Here is an 18,494-nt window from a genome sequence, read left to right as displayed (position 1 = left end):
AACAAGCAGAAATAGAACACAGGCTATCATTCTTATTCTTGCAGCCAATTAACAGTGTCCTTTATCTTCCACCTATTTTTTTCTTCTCTTATTTTGATAGGCAATGCACTGGTTTGTGAGTCTTGCTTAGTAAGAAAGCCCTTACGTTTCTTTTTAAGTGGTTCCTGGTAGATCTGTCTGTCAGGATGATGGCAATTTTTGCTAGGCTTTGTCTAAGTGCTTATTATAACAAGAGTTCACGCTGAGTTCTATTCATACTGCTTCTTCTCTATTTCATAGTAGTAACATTATCTGTCTTTGATCCTCAGAGTGCATTAGTCTGCTTAGGCTGCCATAACAGAATACCAAGTCATGGATGGTTTAAATAATAGAAATATTTTTCCGGTGGCTGTAAGTCCAAGCCCAGTGCTCCCTCCATTGGATTCTGGCTTCTCTATTCCTGGCTTGTAGACAGCCACCCTCTCCCTGTGTTCTCAAATGGCTTTTTCTCTGTATGCCCCTGAGAAAGAGAGAGTTCTCTGGTGTCTTTTCTTTTTTATAAGGACACCAGTCCTATCAGATTAGGATCCCATCTTTTGGACTTTAGTCAACCTTAATTATTCTCTTAAAGGCCCTATCTCTAAACACAGTTGCATTGGGGGGTTACAGTTTCAGCATAGGTATCTGACAGGGGGACACAATTCAGTCCCTAACACAAGATTTATCACCTCAGCCAATTTTGTGAAATACTGTTTTCTTAAGCCCAGTTTTGAGGATTGAGGACACTTGTGTCAACGTCTTAACTGTTTTACTAGGAAATTCTTTCCAAGAAAGATAAAGCTGTATACTAACACATAAAAAGATAAAGCTGCATACTAACAAATAACCACACTGCTTCAGGAAATTCTTGCAAACCAAATTATCTGAGTAAATAGCTTACTCATCTGGTCAAACAGCTTCCTTATCAGACAACAGTTTGCTTATTAAGAATTGTCTCCAATTCTTCACCTCATTGTGCTTATGAATTTTAAACTATTAGGTCATGAATTTTGCCCAATTCCAACCAGTCTTCCTCTTTGAAAGATCTGCCTTAAACCACTTTGGCCCAAACCAAAAATCCTATATATATTCTTCCCTAAATTCTTCCTTCTGTGTCTCTATGGAGAATTTGTCAAGGTGACTTTATCCTTTGCTGCTGTGAGTTTAAAACTCTGCTTTCCATGATTCACAGGTTTCTTTGGTAATCCTTTGTAGGGAGTTGACAGTCAACATTTCACAGTGGCCTGAATAACCAATTTCTTACTTAGTGGAATCTTTATCATGCCACAAAGGTAAAAGCATTCCTCTGGTATATACTAGCACTTCTAAATGAGATCACATTATCACAATGGAAAGTGAAGCTTCAGAAAGCAGTCTGTTCATGCCTTTGGGAGGCATGAATCACAGTATTGGGAGGCCGAGGTGGGTGAATCACATGAGGTCAGGAGTTCGAGACCAGCCTGGCCAACATGGCGAAACACCATCTCTACTAAAAATACAAAAATTAGCCAGGCATGGTGGCAGGCACCTGTAATCCCAGGCATTAGGGGGGCAGAGGCAGGAGGATTGTATAAACCTGGGAGGCAGAGGTTGCAGTGAGCCAAGATCATGCAACTGCACTCCAGCCCTGGGTGACAGAGTGAGACTCCATCTCAAAAAAAAAAAATAAAATAAAAGCAGTTTGTTAGGTATAACCAGGAGAGGTTCCTCTCTTACTCTTTACTTTCATCCCTTTAGCTCCTTCACCTTCACCTGTATATTATCACTATGAGAAAAATGACTGCCCTCGTTCCCTCAACCTTCCATCTGTAATGATTTTCATTTGTAAGTTGAGAAGAATAGAAATCGAATTGCCTTATCTTGAGTCCATGTCAATCAGCTATGACTCCAGTTTGAGGGTCCTCTAGCACCAACCTCTGAGGTACTGCCCAGTGAATTGAGGCTATTTCTATAAAACTGTGACAGAAAAGTTGAGAGCTGTGACAGTTAATGTTCACTGTTGGTTTCATAGAGTTAAGGAATTGCCATCTGAGCACATATCTTTACTATACTTTGTAAAGGCCATATAAGGCTTCTCATTGACTAAAACTCAACTTATTGCTTGTAGTGTGGGTTCCCAAGCTGTGTATCAAGGCACGCTGGTGTGCCAGTGAACTCATGGGGTTGTTGTTCACATAGTTTAAATATTTAAGGAAAATAGTGAAACTTGACATTGGTCAGACACTGTGTAAAACACTGGCTCACAGTAGTACATAGTTTCAATGTTAGCATACGTTAAATTCTTTCAGTGACATCATTTCTTTGAAGCTGTGCTTTTGATGGTGGCAGCATTATAAAGCAAGTGCCATGTGAAAATTAATATTAACAGGAAATGAGAGAGTGGTGGCATCCAATCTGATTCCAAGTTTGAAAGATTGTATAGTGTCCCCAGGTACACGTACACCATTAGGCAGCAATTGTGAATAAGAAGGAAACAGATTTTTTTTAACTACTTTATCAAACTGCTACTAAGCTCTTAGGATATTAAATTCTTATTAGGTTGTTTGTATCTACCGAGTAAGTGAGACCCTTAGGTGTTTCTTTTGATCATGAAAAATTTTCTGGGACAGTAAACTGAAGAAATTTTCAGGTAACCTCTGCCTTACAGTGTTTCTCTTCTTATTCCATTTTTTAAAGTCAGAGGTATTCTGTGTTAATAAATTTTTAAATTTTAGAATATAAAAGAATCCCCTGGGGATTTTATTAGAATATAGAGTTCTGAATTCAATTTCCATAGATAAATATATAATATTTCTGGAATGGAACCCAGGAATTTGTATGTTAACAACAAAATAAAGTGATTTGATTGTCAGTCTGTTTAGGCTGCCATAACAGAATACTCAAATCTGGGTGGCTTAAACAATGGGCATTTATTTCTCACAATTCTGGAGGCGGGGAAGTTCAAGATCATCTACGCCTCTATTTGGTTTCCCTGTGAGGGTTTTCTTCATGACTTGCTGATGACTGCCTTTTTGCTGTGTCTTCACGTGGCTTTTTGTCTATGTGCAAGTGGAAAAAAAATATCTCTGGTTCACATAAGGACACCAGACCTATTGAATTAGGGCCCTGCCCTCAAGACACTATTCAAACCTAATTACCTCCTGCAGGCTTCACTTCAAATAGAGTCATATTGGGGGGGGCTAGGGCTTCAATGTATGAATTTGGGGAAGACACAATTCATTTAATAGCGCTCCACTCCTGCCCCTGCAAAAAATTCATGTTCTTCTTAACACCAAAAGTGTAAAGCAGCCAAACTTTAGACTGTTATTGGTGCCATTTTCTGTTATCGGTGCTATTTTCTACAACTAAATAGCACTTCTGGTGGTATTTTGTTATAGCAGCCAGAGCAGACTAATACTGATTTTGATACAGAGAAATGGGATGCTGCTAAGTATGTAAAAATGTGGAGACAGCCCTGAAACTGGGCAGTGGGCAGAGCCCTGAAGAGTGTTAAATCACATACTAGAAACATGAATGTAAATGGTGATTCTGGTGAGGACACAGGAAGAAAAGAAGGGAGCAGAAGAAAATGTTTGCTGGGTTCTTGACCTGACACCCATCATCTCTCCCTCCTTTCTCATTTCTCTGTTTTGAAGTGGGCGTCTCTCTCCTATGCCTGTTTCAGCCTTGTATTTTGGAAGCAAAAATCTCCTCTGGTTTCACAGCTAGAGAGGAATTTTACTCAGGATGAATCACAACTTATGTCTTACTCACAAGTAATGTTTAACTACCTATGTGGGCACCCTGTGGCTCAGTTAAGATGATACCTAAAGTCAATTATCCCACGGATGCTGGTGGTGCATGTACCACACTCTGAGGAATGGGTTTGTTTTAGAATTTTAAAACTGTTTAAAAGCAGCTTTGTATTTTAGATGTACATTCTCCTACCCTATTTTGTTTTCTATTTCCCATTTAATGTGGGAAATGCCTAACCCTGTTGATTCCAACACACTGCATAAAAGTTTTCCAATGTGTCATGCTTTCAAGCCATGGTAATGAAAAAAATCACTTGTATGGTTTTGATTGCACAATATATAAACCCTGAACCCTGCTATTGACCCATAGCCCTGACTGAGACAACATGGCAAGCAGATTACAAGAGGGTTATCACTGTATGCTCCGTGTATTAGTCACTTCCTGTATGTATCAGGGTTCTCTAGAAGAACAGAACTAATAGGAGAGATGTATATATAAAGGGGAGTTTATTAATGAGTATTGATTCACACGATCACAAGGTGAAGTCTCACAATAGACTGTCAGCGAGCTGAGGAGAAAGGAAGCCAGCCTGAGTCCCAAAGCGAAAGAATTTGGAGTCTGATGTTTGAGGCTGGAAGCATCCAGCACAGGGGAAAGATGGAGGCCAGAAGGCTAAACCAGTCAAGTCTTCCATGTTCCTCTGTCTGCTTTTATTCTGGCTGTGCTGGCAGCTGATTAGATGGTGCCCACCCAGATTGAGGGTGGGCCTGCCTTTCCCAGTCCACTGACTCAAATGTTTATCTCCTTGGGCGGTACCTCCCAGGCACACTCAGGATCAATACTTTGCATCTTTTGATCCAATCATAATGACCCTTAATCATCACACTGTAACACACGACATGGTCTTCGTTTTCCCTCCCCTTAAGGTAAACAACTTTACAAAATTAGAAAGGCATGCAGAGAGTGACGAGAGGAACATGGTGATCCAGCTGCCTGTTCTGCAGAGCCGCTGGGTTGGTGGCTCCGGATTCTTTAGAGCCGTTTTTAAAATTTGACAGCCTTCTGGCTGTATGGCACAATATTTGTCTTGCAATATTGCTCCTGTTTGTGTCAAAACAAATAAACAATGAGAGAAAAATCCAGCACAGGAGAAAATGACAGGAACAGATCCCGTTCAGAGTCAACACAGGACACTGCATTCCCAGTGACATTTCTTACCTAGGGGTGCATGGCCTCGTGCTTTTCGTTCTGCTCCTTGTTTCATTTGCACACTCTCCAGTTGCAATGAACTTCACTGTTTTCTTTATTATCATTTTTTCTATGTAAAACTAGTGTCAGGAGATTTTATAATAATATAATTTAGTCATGTAGCTATTCTCGTGTTATTTTGAGTGCCTTTTTTGTATCAGGCAGTGTTCAAGGGTGACAAACAAAAGTGAGTCAAATAGAAAACACGTTTTGCCCAATATGGAATTAACTGGGCATGCACTATGTACCAGGCACTCTGTTTAGTGCTTTAAATATATTTTCTTAAAGTGGTAAAGTTTTCAACAAGCTAAAATGCAGGTTCAAATATTGTCTCTCTTTTTCAGTTGAGAAAACCGAGGTTTAGCATCACTGCAGGATGGGATCACAGTCACATAGACAAGTGGGGGATCTAGATTGAAATCAAAGGAATTAAAATATATACAATGTTACTAATAAGTATATTCTGAAGAATCAGTTACTGAATTACTCATTTTTTTCTGAATTTATTCATTCTTTAAAAGACTTGTTTTTAGGATGCTGATGTCTGCAATTAACCACCTTTGGCTTATTTATTCTGAAGCCAAAGAAATGGACTACCAGTGGTTAATTACAGACATCGACATCCCAAAAATAAATGGATTTAGCATAGAATATGATGAGGAGTGAGGGATGAGAAGTGCATACCTGCACCTCCAAAAAGACAATATGTAAGCCCCGTGAGCTTGTATTTCAGTCCTACAAAGCTCTCACAGGAGGTACCACCCTTAGTACCTGCCAGGTTTCACTATTTCTACATGAACTGGGTGATGACAAGTCATGCAGCTACAAGTGATTTCAGTACTTTGGAGTACATGTTGATGTGGGTAGAGCAATATGGAGACAATTTTGGTGGTCCAGAAAAGAGATGGTCATACCTTAGAGCATGTGGTGGGAGCTGGAAAGAAAAGAAGTAAATGGAATTAAGAAATATTTAGGAGGCAAAATCAACAGAACTCAAAGATGGATTGGATATGAGATTGAAGGAAAGAAAGGCAGCAATAATGACTCCTGTTCATGCCATTCTCCAACTAAGGAAAACTTGTGGGGCAACAGGTTTGGTGGGGACTAAAACAGTGTTTGGGACAATACAGTCCCCATCAAACCTGTTGGGACTATCTGAGACTATTAAGTAGATCACAGAGGAAAGTTCTAGATGGGAGATAAACACATGTGAGACTTCTACAAGTAGGTGGTAAATAAATGTGATGTACTTGGCTCTGTGCTGGGTTCAAGGAACACAGACGTCAGAAAGTCGGGAAATATTTCTATATCCGCTTTACTCTACTTTCACAGGTTGGCAAAGAAATCTAAAAGCATTCTCTTAAAATGCTGTGTAAATTATATGGTACTACACAAATATTGATTTTAATTATTAATAATAAATGACAATAAGACATTTTTACATTACATGATTATGTGAGAGTTTAATGGAAGGAATTTGGAAGATTAAGAGGGTGACATAGGAGAATTTTTTCCCCAGATAACCGCTGCGTACATGGAGAATGCAGTCTAGGCCTGGTCCCAGGAGGGGAAAGTGTTCCTGGGTCATTCTAGAGAGTAAGATACGGACCTTGGGCTGCAATGCTCTCCTCCCCAACTAAGCTTTATAAAGATGAAGAATTATTTAATTAACAAGAGATGAATGATGCTCACAGCTTCCAGAGACAAAACTTTTGTCCAATCCACCAAATTTCTAATGGTGTTCTGTGAACACTAGTATCTTGTGTAAGGTTAACTGTGTTAGGAAAAAAAATGTTAACAAAATTTTTCTTTTTTCCAAGTATAAAAATATGTCAGAACAATGACATGTATTCTTCTAATGGTTCTTATTAATACCCTATGTAGTAACTGGCCTTTTAGAAATGATACATAGCAAAGAGGATGGCAGGACATTACATAAAATACATTTTCCAAGAAGGTTCCTTTAATGATGAATTTAATATATGAACTTGATTGGGCTAAGGGACACCCTGATAGCTGGTAAAACATTATTTCTGGGAGTCCGTGAGGACGTTTCCAGAGGAGATTCACATTTGAATTAGTAGACTGAATAAATAAGATCTTCCATCGCCAATGTGGCTGGGCACCATGCAATCCCTTGAGGACCAAATGGAATAAAACTGTAGATTAAGGTGCATTTGCTCTCTCTGCCTGAGCTGGGACACCCGTCTTCTCATGCCTCCAAACATTGGAGTTCCCAATTCTTTTCTTGGACTTTGGGACTCAGACCAAGTCTGTCTCTGACTCTCTCTCTGTTTCTCTCTCTCTCTCTCTCTCTCTCTCATGCTTTGCTCTTGAAAAAAATAAATGCTTTTTCCCTTTCTAAGATTTACTTTCTATTATGATTAAAAGAGCAAAGTATTGTGAAGCTCTGTTGGCAGTCCAGGTGCCTAAAATCTATACTACCTAATCTTATTTTTCTACTTCCATTATTTTCATCAATGTAAACATTTAAGGTGTTGTCTATGAAGCAGAATGGAAACTTGAATATGAAACCGGGAAATTTTCATGAAGCTGAAATATACTGAAGCACATGTCTTACAACCGAACACTTTTATCTTACAGTTGCCTCTGAATGTCTTTAGGCAGGATATTCACTTTCCAGAATAAGAATCTTACATGCAAATATGTCAAGATTGTTTCATGTAGTTCTCACGATTCTTTTTGCCTTATGCTCAGACCACTTACAGGACTCTCCTGACCCTCAAACACATTTGCAGTTCTTGAGGTTGGGAGAAACAGAGGAAAGGAAATCAGAGCGTATTGGTAATTGGAAATTGACACCTCAAACATGTGTCATTTCTTTGTATTAAGAACATCCCCATTCCACTCTTATAGCTATTTTGATACATATAACAAATTATTGCTATCTATAGTCGCCCCACTGTGCCATGGAACACTAGAACTTATTCCTTCTGTATGTAACTGTACTTTTGTAGCCATTAACCAACTTCTGTTTATCCTTCCCCTCCCTGCTACCCTTCCCCGTCTTTGGTAACCACCGTGTTACCCCCATGCACATGTATCAAACTGTCACATGCACCCCAGAAATAGGGACAATCATTATATATTAATAAAAAAATTCAAAGTATCTTTATTATCTATTTACTACTGTAATCTAGTGTGAGTGTGTGTTTTATGTCCTCATATACATAGTGCATGTTTTATGTCCTCATATTAAGTGGGCTAATGATATTATTTTCATGGGACCTTGGTAAGAATCTAAAAAAAATTGACTTTATTTTAAAAATGCTTTATAAAAATCTCATAAGCAAATATGTCAAGATTGTTTTCTTCCTTTGTGCAAACAAAAATTACTGTAGAAGAAAAAGCAGGTGAAATTCTTCCCATGCTAAGATCTGCCTCATATGCTCTGCTAGTAATTCCTTTTTCTCAAGAGACTAAAGCTGTCATGAGTTTCATGGAGAGTGTAGTTAACTGTTTTAGTCATTTGTTTGTTTAGGAATTAATTACTTATCACTGATTACATACTGATTATTATTTTGTAAGTCACTTATTATGATCTAGGTTTAGGCCCTTCTCTCAGAAGCTTATAATCTAGTGGAGAAGAAATGCTCTCCATTATGCAGGGCAGGATGAGATTCTCTCCTAAGGAAATAGGAAGGAATATTTAGTGTGAGAAGGAAGGAGCCATCTGAAAGTATGGGAGTGGCATGTTCCAGATAGCAAAGGGAAATATTGAATGTAAACATCCTTGGGGAGATTAGGTAGGTATGGGTAGTTCTGGGAATTCAGAAGGCAATTCCCAGAATGAAGAAACAAAAGTGACACCCCATCAAAAGGAGCCTGTGGCAGAAGATGAAGTACAGAGGTAGGCAAGGGCCTGATGATGCAGGGGTCTGCAGACAATTTGGATTTTGCATCAGTTTCCTATAGCTGTGTAATAGATTAGCAGCAATTGAGCAGCTTAATGCAATACCCATTCATTATCTAACACCCATGCATTATCTAATATTTTCAGTGGATCAGATACTTAGACACAGCACAGGTCAACTTGATCCTCTGCTCTGGGTCTTTCAAAGCCGAAGTTAATGAGTTGACTCGCTGGGTTTTTATTGTAGGCACTGGGGAATAATTTCAACCTAAACTCATACAGGTTGTTGTATGAATTCAGTTTCTTTCAGTTGTAGGTACAAACTCCCCTTTTTCTTGTTGGCTGTTAGCTAGCTGAAGTCCTTCATGCTTGGAGGCCGCTGTCCTTTGCACTTGTGTCCAGGTATCTTAGAAACAGCCATGTCCCCTACATCCCTCTCATAGTTGTAATCTATCTGAGTTCGCCTGCTGCTGCATCTCTTTCTACTTCTTGCTGAAAAAAGATCTCTGCTTGTAAGGGCTCCTGTGATTAGACTGGTTCAACCCAGATAACCTAGAAAGTCTCCCTATTTTAAAGTTTATGATTTTAATCCAATTGGCAAAATTCCTGACATATAGTCATAGGTTCCAGGGATTAGGCTATGGACATATTTGGGAGCCATTATTTTGCCTGCTTCAGATTTTATTGAAAGAGAAAAAGGGCATTGGATACACTTACACAGGTTAGTGACAGAATCTCATACAGGTTTTAAATTTATGTAGAAGACAATTCTTTCTTTACTGTGAATTAAACAAAATTTGATACATGATTGGTTTAGGATTATATCCATTATACTATTACTCTGGGAGAAAGGATTCAGCAAAACAGCCTAAAGTGGAGGTGTGGGAAGTCATGCCCTCTTGCTGGTCATTGTGGATCCTCCCAGACTAGGAACTGATGGACATAGACATCATGGAGTTCTCTTGTTTAGAGAAGGGCTAATGAGGGCAACAGTAGATAGTGAAGAATCCATCTCACCATGTAATCAGGACTGTCAATATGTGATCTTCCTAATCCCCTTAAAGGAATTAGAAAACTGATGTACCTTTTCTCATATATATGAGTTGAACTCTACAATTTTTCATTATATTAAATGTGCAAACAGTACATGATTTCAATCAACATTATTAGTATTTAAAATAATGTTGTTATATTAACTCTTAAAATATGTCAAATGGGACCTCACCATAATTACCATATACCCACAATAATCTATTTAAAACACAAATGAACGAGCTCTTTTTTTTAACATTTGTTAATTTTACTTCTTTTTTTTTGAGATAGAGTTTCGTTCTTGTTACCCAGGCTGGAGTGCAATGGCGCAATCTCGGCTCACCGCAACCTCCGCCCCCTGGGTTCAGGCAATTCTCCTGCCTCAGCCTCCTGCATAGCTGGGATTACAGGCACACGCCACCATGCCCAGCTAATTTTTTGTATTTTCAGTAGAGATGGGGGTTTCACCATGTTGACCAGGATGGTCTCCATCTGTTGACCTCGTGATCCACCCGCCTCGGCCTCCCAAAGTGCTGGGATTACAGGCTTGAGCCACCGCGCCTGGCCTAATTTTACTTCTTAATGATTTCTCCTTAAATTCATATTTCAATTATTGTCTCCTTTGGACATTTTTCCAAATTGGGTACTTTTACGGAAAAGTTTTCTTAAGCAGATGAACATGTATAACTCACATTTTAGAAGGTACTTTTAAAAATCTTTTGGCCACAAGTCACCAAATGTTTTTAAAAAAGTATTGTCTTAGGGGTCATTGCAATTATTATTAATAAACATTTGATCCAAACACCATAGATTAAATAGTAAAAAACTGTTGACCAGGTATCATTTAGTAGACAAATGAGAATTTTAAAGAATTTATTTTATGAATTCATTGATGCATATGATTGACTGCTAGGAGTCCACATCATTTTTTGAAACCGATTTTATATCTTTAGAGGTGAAATCACTAAGTGACTTTGTCCCCGTAAGTAAATAGAGGGAAGAAAAAAGGTTTTGCTATAGTAATTTAATTCAAATCTTTGAACTTCTTTCACATCATAAATGTATAGTCAAACAGTGCTCTACTATATAACTATTTCTGATGATCGATCAGCTAATGACTCAATTAGAAAGAAAAAGTGAGAAGCTTTTCGACTTATAAAAGGATTTGATACTGTATACCAGAAAAGGCTTTCCTAAGATTTATCAAGTGATTATTAATCATATCTGTGAGTCTTTTACAAGAGGTACCTTGTTTCACCAAACATGCCCATAATGAAGTGGGAAAATGGAATTTTATTGTTCATATTTTTGCTAACATCTTTGCAAAACTTTTTTATTCTACTTGATAAGTGTATTTATTTTGCCATGTGCTTTCTGTGATGGACACAGAGTTTTAAGGAAGGATTTGCTGCCGAGCTGTGGGAAGTATGGTCAGCACAGCCCCCCAGCTACCAGCCCCATCAGGATCTGCCTGAGCTGCAGCGAGCCACCTGCCTAAAGGACACATCCTTTCCAGGGCAGCCCACGTCTAGTCCTGAGCCAGGGAAGGGAATTAAGATCTCTCAACTTTGGTGGACATTTCTTGCTCCAAAACAGCCTAGGCAAAAATTCATCACAATTCAATTTCTTCCCATGCCCAGTCCTGTTTCTACCACCTCTTTTCCACTTTTATTGATAAGTAAAACATTTTGCATACTAGATTTTACCTACTTCTGGAGAATCCCAGCTGTGGCAACTTTGAAAATAACTTTGTGAAAACCTTGGGCTATGAATTTAGCTATTTCTATTTACGGAAAATATCTACTATTTAACCACATAGTTTATAGCCAAGTTAGTAAGAAAATCATTTACTTTCTGTCTGAAAGGTCTGCCTTCATTTTGTATTACAAGTAAGCACATTAAAATGATTTTTTGAGAAAGATTATGTTTAAAAGTACAGAAATAAATTATATAACAAGTGTTTTTGTTTTTTTTTTTGAGACAGAGTTTCGCTCTTGTTACCCAGGCTGGAGTGCAATGGCGCGATCTCGGCTCACCACAACCTCCACCTCCCGGGTTCAGGCAATTCTCCTGCCTCAGCCTCCCGAGTAGCTGCATATAACAAGTTTTATGTAATGAAGTATTTAAAATAGTTAAGATAAAATTCTAAAGATTCAATAAAATATATGTATTAATTCTTATGTTATAATCAAAATAAACTAGTAGTGTTATGTATCATTACATAATGATAAATAATTAATGTTGAGGCTTGAAGTCGTTGTAAAGGGCTGCTTATGTTTCAGGTAGATCTAAGCTTTGTGGACCCGTAAGTTTTTACAGACTTTGATAGGTGACATTTGAAAGACAAATGATGCAACAAAAATAAATAAAATTACCTATAAGCATGAGTATTTAGAATGAGAAAAAATTATAACAAATTACAAATTTTAAAAAGCTGAGAAAATCACAAACATCATAAAATCCACTTGTGTCATATTTTTCTTAATTAACTGACTGCATGTTACACTTCTATAGTGATTTTTTTCTAAATTGTTTTCTATAAATGTCTTTGATGGCTTTGCCACATAATAAAAATTGTGTAATATAATTTTCTCTATAGAGGAAATGAATAAATCAGAAAAAAGAAAATTTGACCAACCCCCCAAAAAGTTTTTATTTGTGGTTGGTCAAATTTTCTTTTTTCAATGCGTTGGGCTGTGTAAGACATGTAAATTGACTTATACACACACTTGCTTGTGGTGGTACTAGTCATGGTTAATCTTAATAAGTATGAGCTTTCTGATCAATTTCATTTCTCAGCCTGCCATCAGAAAAGAAAATAAAATGATTATTTTTATACTGAATTTTCTTAAAAGAAGAGAATTCATATGTTGACCATGCATGAATATTTGAAAGAGAATTGAATGCTTGGTTTATCATTTCTCTAGTCTGATGATTGGAAGAATTTTCAGTAGACTAACTCTGACACTGTATAGTTCAAACCTCATTCCTCCTTCACTGCCGACATATTTGCAGGTTCTTTAGGGCAAGTTCTCATCATGACCTGACACTGTAGTCAGGATGATAGGTGAGTCAGCACAGAGCATGGGAAAAGATTTCCTAGAAGCAATCCCTTTCTCAGACAGCTGGTTAAAAATTTAACAATATGCTAATGTGACTATGAACCACATGAATACATCCCCTCATGCCAAATTGAATGTAATTCCAGCTCAACTTTCTCCTGGGTAAATCCTGAAAACGCTCACAGCAAATGAATGCCAATATACATACCAAGATGCATGACTGAATGAGTTAATACGGAAATGAAGAGCGATTTTTAACAGATTACAGTTGAACTAGCTCCTTCTGTAATTTTTACAAATACACATGACTATGTTAACACACTGCTAAGTGCTCCTCCCAGGGTCTTGGAAGGATCCCATTCCAATGGAGGGTCCTTGAAGCTTAAGCATTAGTAGCTTCAAGGTAAATCTACATTTATATTAAGCACATAAAATTATTTTAGAATTCAGTATTTCTTAGTGCCGGTTTGTGCTTTATTCTCAAGGGGCTTTCTCTAAGGAGCAATGCTTTCATACATGATAGAATGTTTGGTGGTGGTGAGGAGTAGCCAGATAAATCTGGGAAATAAACATTGTCATTACTCTCACAGTCTCACTTTACCAAACATTCATGTCAATTTTGATATTCCAAGTTTCAATGTCTGAGAAGTTTTGCCTCTAACAGCAATACTACAAGGCAGGAAAATACTGGAAGCCATTTTGTGAAGTATTGATTAGTCATTAAGCTTTCACCTTGTTTGCTCCCTTCAGGGAGGGTGAAGCTTTCATCCTTTTATTCTCCTTCTCCCCTCCTTCCTCTCACCTGTCAAAGAAAACCAATCACTACAGTAGTTAAAGCAGTAAAAGTTAAATTTTATTCAGGACAGCTGCAACAAGGAAAATGAGATTTCAGTATAGAACTGGGCTCAACTCTGAAAACGACATGGGCAAGTGGGAATTTATTGCCAGGGAGAAGGGTGAGGGTCAGTGGATGAAAAATTACTAAAAATAAATATCTGGGGTAGAGAGGATTCTGGCTAAACTGACCTAGCAGGATATTTGATGAACAGAAGCTAGAATGATTCATCATCACCTGGGGGATGGTAGAGGATAAGGAACCTGATTAAATATCCAGGGGTGATCGGGGGTTCTGGTTAAACTTACAGCAGAATTCTTCCAAAAATTGGATTTTACAAGAAAGTACACATGTGGAAGTAAGAGAAGTTTTGAGAGCCTGACTAAAGTTCAGTGAAACAAATAATCTTTGTCACTCCCTCCCTCCCATCTCTTTTTCTTCCCTCCCTCTCTTCCCTCTCCTCCCTCCTTTCTTTCCTTCTATTCTAGCTGGCCAAGGGCTGGTGTAAACTCTGATGCTTTCTCAAGATGGCCTTTTGGAAAGTTCCTGAGAATCTGGAAGTCAATTTTCTGAAAACACACAGAGTGCTTGTACAATTTGGAGGGTCCTTGTGCTACCCCATTACAAAATGTTGTGCCATAGCCAGAAATTGACCAACTTTTCTATAAAGGATCAGATAATGAATATTTTAGGCATGTGGGCCACATGTCTCTGAAGCAATTAGTAACCTTGATACTTATGAGAGCAGCCATAGACAATACATAAATTAATGGATTAACTGTATTTTAATAAAACTTTTTTATATGGAAAAAATCAGTAGTTTGACCCACAGCCCTAGTTTTTTGACTGGCCTCAGGTTTAGACTACTAACAGATCTGATGGGAAGTGGTATCACAGACCAGCATTTCCAGAGAAATCATTGGAAATTGATTTCTAAAATGTAATTTTGGAATGATTCTCAAAATGTAAAACTAGCATGAATTTTCATTATATGCACAGCCTACAGACCATTAGTCAGTGATTCCCAAAATAAACATCTCTAATAAAGTCAGTCTGCAACGTCCACTTGGAAATAGCAAGTCTGTGATATTAGTTAGAAAACATACTATATTTTTTTTTCAAAAGGCTTCATGTCAGAACCTAAGTTTCAGAGGGTTCAATTAGAGAAAGAATGTATTTAAACAGACTTTGGCAAAATTTGTAAATATTGCATAAAGTTCTATGTCAGAATGAAAGTACTACAAATCAATGATGTTCAATCAGCACCTTTCAGTGAGGTCAGAGTTGGACCCTCTCAACGTCCACTTTGGCTCACAAGTGGTTTTATCTCTACCATCCACCCAAGACACCTACTTGATATCAAGTGACAGCAGAAGTCATTTATAGGAAGTCTTGGAGAATTTCCCATACACCAACCAGAACTATGTTTATTGTAACAAAAACACACCAGTTAGAATAGGATCACAGTTCCATAAAAAGCCTGCTGTGTGTTGGAAGCTAAAACGGGGTCCTTGAAAGCACAAGAGAAGAGACATTCTGGTAAAAATAATTAATAGAACCATGACAAAGATGACTATAGCCCAAAAAGATCTTTCAATATTGACTGAATTTGTGCCCAGTGTCCCAGCATGACTGTGCATGGGGAAAGCCATCTGTATTTCATGGATAACGCTGGCAGGCCACTCAAATCAGGCTTTAATCCAACTTCAAACCAAGAGAGCTGGGAGGAAAACAGCTTCAGACACTTGAGGTGACAGCCAGGAATGCTCTAGATGCTTGGCATGAGAAGGATTATCAATTTAACCTGAACTTTTTTCTTAGCCACACATCTGACCTGGAATCATAATCTGCTGTCAAAATGCCTCCCATCATGTTTTAGGGTCTTTAATATTCTAAAGAAGTGATTTATTCTATCTGAAATATGTATCCACACTATCTCTTTGGTAATATTTCATGATCTGAAAATCAGACGTCCATTTGTGTGAGTTAATAAGAGAAGTAAAGGAGAGGATACATACTATGTTTTCTGTTGTGCAAGTTTTATTTGTACAAATAAAAGCATTATAAAAAACAAACATAAGGGTTAATGAATCTTGTTAATCGCATTAAAGAATATACAGAATCATGCCTACTTTTAAAAATATAAACTCTTTGTTCAATTGGAAGCTTTGTTTTCTCAATCCAAACTATTAATAATCACTGCTGAAACAAATCCCAAGTCTCTGTCCAGATCTGGAAACTAATAAACGTCCATCTAGCGCTTGCCATATGCCTGTCACCATTGTTAAGTATGTAGCAACTGATTTAATGTTCATTATCATCTTTCCAGGTGGCTACCATTACTGTGCTCACTTTACAGGTGAGGTCTGGAGATTTATGTAACATGCCAAAGGTCACACAGCTGGACATTGCAGAACCAAGATTCAACTCTCCACAGGTAAACTCCACAGCCTTAGCATTTTCCCAACCACCTTGATCATTTTTAAATTGATAACTTATTGGCTCAGAATCTCTGCCCAACATTTTGCAAAGCCCTTTCCTGTACTATACAATCCTTCCATTTGTTTAGAAATTCATCAGAGGAGCAATATTAAGTTGCTTTCTTTATGTTGTCAGAAATAGAGCTTCCAAAATTTTTCAATTGAAGATGTAGCCAAAAAGATATCTGAAGGACAGAGAGATGGAGAAAAGGAGAGGAGATAGAAAGAGGAAGAAAGATAGAAAGCTCAAAATAAATTATAAAGTAACTTACAAAGAAAAAGGGTTTAATTGGCTCACGGTTGTGAAAGCTATACAGGAAGCGTGGCTCAGGGAGGCCTCAGGAAACTTACAGTCATGGCAGAATCCGAAGAGGAAAGTGTAGTGCTAGCAAGATTCCTCCCAGTAGTTGTCTTTTTCCAATTAGAAGTGACTTTCACAGTTACAACACCACCTCTGTTAACCTCAGCTCATTGCCCTTTCAAACCATATCTTCTGTTACTCTCAATCTATGTTGAATAGTCCCTCAGCTCTCATAAGGGGACCAAATTCATGGCTGCTTCCTGATACAGCTGTGTCCTGTTACAAGGCTTGAAGTTACATAATGTAAGTTTACTCCACTGTAAGTTTTACAAATGCATTTAACTTAACAAGGTTCTAAAACAGTCATAAAGTTATTTACAACAGTCACTGGAAAAGATCATCTCTGCAAACAAGGAAAAGCTATTCTTTCTCCCACACCCACACACAGCCTGAGGTTCACCAATGAATACATGTTCAGCTTCTGTCCTCCCAAGCATTTCATAAGATAGGGTTTTTGGATTTTTCACCTTTATATACTTGCAGTTAGCTTAAAAGTCCCCACAAAACTTTGTAACTTGCAAGCCTTTTTTTCTCCTTTACTGAACTATGTACTGAAATGTGGAATATGAAGGTTATAAGGTTTGGAATCAACAAACCTGGATTATAAGAGTAGCTGTCAACACCAGACAAGATAGATGACTATGGCAGAATTAGAAAAAGGGAAATGATAGTGTGTGTGTGTGTGTGTGTGATTTGCAGTTGAATATTGCATTAGTGTCCCAGGGCTACTGCAACGAATTACTACAAGTTGGGTGGCTTAAAACAACAGAACTATTCTCTCAAATTTCTGGGGACCATGTGTCCTAAATCAAGAAACTATCAGGGCAGCACTCCTTCTAAAGACTCAAAAAGAGAATACTTTCTTGCCTCTCCCAGCTTCTAGTGGCTCCGGGCATTTCTGGTTTGTGGCTGTGCCATTCTATTCTCTGCTTTGTCTTCTCATGGCCTTCTCCCTAGTGTCTTTTCATTTCTGTTTCTTCTTAGGACCTTGTCATTGGATTTAGGGCCTTCAAACTAATCCAGAGTGATCTCAAGATCTGTATCTAGATTATATCTGTAAAGACTCTTATGCCAAATAAGGTCTCCTTCTGGGATTCTGGGGGTTAATACTTGGACCTATATCTTTGAGACCCAATTCAATTCACTGCAAATGTGTTCTTGTTTGTTACATTTTCCCCTGAACAGTACCATTTCTTATAGTTAGGAGTTAAAACAGCTTTTCTTCTGTGAAAGGATAGAAATTTTGTGTGTTGTATTAGTCTGTTCTGACATTGCTATTAACCAGCTACCTGAGACTGGGTAACTTATAAAGAAAAAGTGTTTAAGTGGCTCATGGTGTGAAAGCTATACAGGAAGCGTGGCTCAGGGAGGCCTCAGGAAACTTACAGTCATGGCAGAATCGGAAGAGGAAGCCAGCATGTCCTACATGGCTGGAGCAGGAGGAAGAGAGAGCAAAGAAGGATGTTTGAGTAACCAGATCTTGTGAGAATTTAATCACTAGAACGCACTAGGGGGTTGGTCAAACACCATTAGAAACCATTTCCATGATCCAGTCACCTCCCACCAGGCCCCACCTCCAACACCGGGAATTACAATTTAACACCAAATTTGTGTGAGGGCAGAGCCAACCCGTATTATATATGCATGTGTATACGTGTGTATGACTATATGTGTATCATAGTACTTTTCTGACAGAATTAAAAATCGACAATCCAATATCAGTTGTCACATTTTAAAAAAATGCTTCAGGAAATCTCAGTCCAGGTAGGATTGCAAAACCAACCTCGCCTTTCTGAGCCTATTTCCTTATCTTCCAATGAGGTGACCTCTGATTTTTATATACTTGACT

The 18,494-nt window shown here is 38.1% G+C and overlaps 1 long non-coding RNA gene across 1 annotated transcript in view; it reads left to right on the top strand.

Annotated features, from left to right (window-relative positions):
• LOC128928850 (uncharacterized) overlaps positions 1-18,494 on the top strand; it is a 315,424-nt gene that overhangs the window by 228,000 nt on the left and 68,930 nt on the right. The window contains exon 2 of the long non-coding RNA XR_008474531.2: positions 16,134-16,241. This is a non-coding gene — a long non-coding RNA (uncharacterized LOC128928850). The remainder of the gene's footprint in view (positions 1-16,133; positions 16,242-18,494) is intronic.

The sequence above is a fragment of the Callithrix jacchus genome, chromosome 8 (assembly GCF_049354715.1).
Source record: "Callithrix jacchus isolate 240 chromosome 8, calJac240_pri, whole genome shotgun sequence".
Lineage (NCBI taxonomy): Eukaryota > Metazoa > Chordata > Mammalia > Primates > Cebidae > Callithrix > Callithrix jacchus.
This window is presented reverse-complemented; position numbering and strand designations above follow the sequence as displayed.